The sequence below is a fragment of the Pinus tabuliformis genome, chromosome 4_2, assembly GCF_031772625.1.
Source record: "Pinus tabuliformis cultivar Carrire ecotype Pingquan chromosome 4_2, CPIR1, whole genome shotgun sequence".
Lineage (NCBI taxonomy): Eukaryota > Viridiplantae > Streptophyta > Pinopsida > Pinales > Pinaceae > Pinus > Pinus tabuliformis.
In genome coordinates this window covers 406545399-406549085 of record NC_142304.1, presented here as the reverse complement: position 1 = coordinate 406549085, position 3687 = coordinate 406545399, and the positions used below count along the sequence as shown (strand labels likewise).

The window sequence follows — 3687 nt, the reverse complement described above, 5'->3', positions numbered from 1 at the left end:
CTGCTTCAGCTCCTCCCTAATTCTGTCCAGATCCTCATTTTGTTTCAGTTTTCTATCCTTTGCCCAGGAGATTGTAGCTTTCTTCAATCTTTTGAGATTCTCCATGAACAAAAAACACTTATCCTCACCTGTATTGTGAGCAGGGTGAATCCATGTTTCTTTAAACAGGTTACAGTAAGAGGGGTCTTGGAGCCAAGATGGATTGAACTTAAAAGGGGCAGAAGGTTTGGGAGGAGGAAAAGTAATGTCCAAAAAAACAGGGAAGTGATCCGAGTTCCCTATTTCCTCAACCCACTGTCTGAGCATAGGAGCTGTTATCACTGAAAATGCTGTTGCCAAATTTTTTTAGCCTAGCTTAAAGACAAGGTGTTTTCGCAGCGCCTGAATTCTTTTTTAACAGTTTCGCAGCGCTACATGTTTAGGTGTTTTCGTAGCGCGCTACGAAATTGGGGATTTGTTCGAGTTTTCAGTAGAGGTCAAAATCCTAGCAGGGCTGTTGATCCAAAATGGCCAATGGAAGGATTCATTGAGTTCAACCAAGTTATGTTGAGATATATGCCATTTTTGCCACCAGCCCTGCGAGCAGTGTCATTTACTATAAATGCATGTGAGCAGGTTGGAATAGCTGGAAGAACAGGTCTAGTGTCCTTAATGCCATATTTTGCCTCACTCCAATCTCGGATGGGAAAATACTTATTGATAATGTGGATATATCAAATGTCTCTCTCAAAGAACTCCGCTCCAGACTGACTGTTGTCCTTCAAATTCAGTTCTTGTTTGAAGGGTCTTTATGGGAAAATTTAGATCCCTTTGGTAACATTAATCCAAATGGAAGATTTGTTGTTGTATGTGGTGATAGTGAATACATAATTTAAACAACACTGGCATGGAGGAATAGATCCTTTGGATCTGCACTCCAATTTGTTTAGGCCTCAGATGGAGAATATGCAGTTCGAGAAAGTACTCCCAAGATCAAGATTTTTAGCAAGACATTCCAGGAAAAGAAGAGCATTCAGCTAACATTTTCTGCTAAAGGTACCGGGGGAATATCATTATGTGTAAGGAATGGAAATGAGCTGCCCTTCTGTATCACTCATGTTCCAAGTTGGCGGTAATGCAACATGTCATAATATGGGTGCTTGCAAAAGAGACGGTTGACAGTTGTACAAGCAAAAGTTGCGGTGGTTATGAGGTGGACATAATGCACTTTCAATAGGAACCACAATTCCAGGTCGTTTGTCTGGCACCAACATAAGTGATAATACAAATGGCGCTCGAGGAGATAGGTTTGCCCATTTGGTTGATCTATATGCATCCACATAGTCGGTATCTTGATGGATTGGTTCCTCTTTGTGGCAGAGTCTAAGGATATTTTTGATCAGAAGGCAAGTAATAGATATTGGATTGATGTGAAACTTCGGTGGGGAGATTATGATTCTCATGACCTTGAACGGTATACGAGAGCTAAATTCCTAGACTAAACAACAGATATGTCAATTTATCCATCACCCACTGGTGTTATGATTGCAATCGATCTTGTTTACAATTTACATTCTGCATTTGGTAATTGATTTCCTGGTTCAAAGCCTCTTTGGGCCCAAGCTATGAATAAAATAATGAGAGTTCATGATAGCCTCGTTACCTGGTTTAAAAGTTCTTGACAATTTACCTGTCACTCAGTTGAAGAGAGAGAGAGAGCACGAACGGTATTTGAACAATATTTTGAATCTCTTCCATATAATAGAAGAGAGAAAGAAAGTGTTTTCAACATTTTAAAAGGGCGTGAAACTGGAATAGGCTCTGGAATACTTTTGCCATGCAAGCGAAAGCGACTAGGCACAAGCAATGGTAATGCTATTTCATTTTCCAGATTTATTTGTGCATGGCCAGCCATTTACCCTATTTCCAAATTGAAAAGGAACTCTACTGAAAATTCTACAGAAATTAACAAGAAGTTTCGGCCCAGACAATTTGAGTATCATCCATCTGATGCTAGTTTGATGGTCTTCGGGACTTTGGATGGGGAAGTGGTTGTGATCAACCATGAAAGTGGTAAAATTCTCGGCCATGTTCAGTCAGTTGGAGCAAATCATAGTATTCTTGGTCTTTGTTGGTTCAACAAGGACCCTTCCAAGCTTATTGCTGGCTCTGACAATGGCACATTACAACTGTATGATGTGAACCGAATGCGCTCAACTGTTCTTCCTTCCAGATATGGTGCAGGCAGCAGCAGTAGAAACCCTGCCACTTACACATATGAAGAGTTTGAGAAATTAACATCTGTCCATATTAATGCAACAGATAATTATTTCCTTGCTAGTGGATATTCAAAACATGTTGCTCTGTATGATGTGTGCAGTGGAAAACGGTTACAAGTTTTCGAAGATCTCCACCGTGAACATATAAATGTGGTAAAGTTTGCTCATCATTCCCCATACTTGTTTGCGACTTCATCATTTGATCAGGAAATCAAAACGTGGGACTTACGACAAAAGCCTACACATCCTTTGTATACAATGACCAGCTTAAGAGGGAATGTGATGGTGTGCTTTTCTCGTGATGATCATTATATCCTTTCCTCAGCTGTGGATAATGAGGTCAAGCAACACTTAGCTGTGGATGGAAGGCTACATATGAAATTTGACATTGCTCCTACAGGAAGTGCTCAGAACTATAATCGGGCATATTATATGAATGGGAGGGATTACATTATTAGTGGGAGTTGTGAGAAAAAAGTTGTTCGTATATGCTATGCTCAGACATGATCTTGGCAAAGGTGGCCATGAACTGAGTAAGAGCACAGGAAATGTTGGTGGCAGACTTGCTTGCGGGGTTGTCGGTCTTCAAGGATGAATATGAGCAGTTGGTTATTTATAGGCTGGTTTTTTTTCAAGTATGAATAGTTCAAATGGTGAACCGTGAAGCCTAGCAAACAGCAGCTATTCAATTTTGTGAGGAGTTTAGAGGAAGACTGTGTTTTTTAAATCACACAGCAGTTTCGTAGCGCGCTACGAAACTGCTGTAGGTGATGTTTTTCAATGCAGAATAAACAGTTTGACCGGGAATGTTAGAAGAGAGACACTTGTACATCAATACAGCCTACAGCTCATCTGGAGACATGGTGTTTGGTAGCAGCGTTCCATACTTTGAGTTATTAAAGAATTGGGAACATGCTGCTACATTTTCGGAGAATGTTGGAAGACAGGGACCGTGAAAACAGGGCACTCATCTTTACTAATTAATGAGCCATCCACACAGCTAGTATCCAAGGCCAGCTTGTTCAGTGAATGCTCCTCCAACATATCTCGGCCACAACAGAAAGTGTACAGGTGTCAAAGCTCAAGAAAGGCAACATGCATACGAGGAGATGGAGTTAAAGTTTCAATGTGATTAGGACTCTATGTATTTACAGCACAATACTTTATGTATTTAATAAGTTTGTTTAAAAATAGATAGGGTTAGTTAATGATAGGCCATCGAGCTCCCCTCATGCTGGAGGAGGAGACTCAAGTAGTTTTAGTTTTGTTTTCCTATATATAGGAGAAACTCTGATGTAAGAGGGGTTGGAGATTTATGAAAAAACAGAGTTTTTATCAGCTTATGTAAAAAGACTTTTTGACAGTAATATAAGGATTACTTTTTCTTCCCAAGATTCATCATGTGTTCAATGCTCAGAATATGTGTGGT

The 3687-nt window shown here is 40.1% G+C and overlaps 1 pseudogene; it reads left to right on the top strand.

Annotated features, from left to right (window-relative positions):
• Nucleotides 1-1626: 1626 nt before the first annotated feature.
• Nucleotides 1627-2765, top strand: LOC149169694 (protein DWD HYPERSENSITIVE TO UV-B 1 pseudogene; annotated as a pseudogene).
• Nucleotides 2766-3687: the final 922 nt, after the last annotated feature.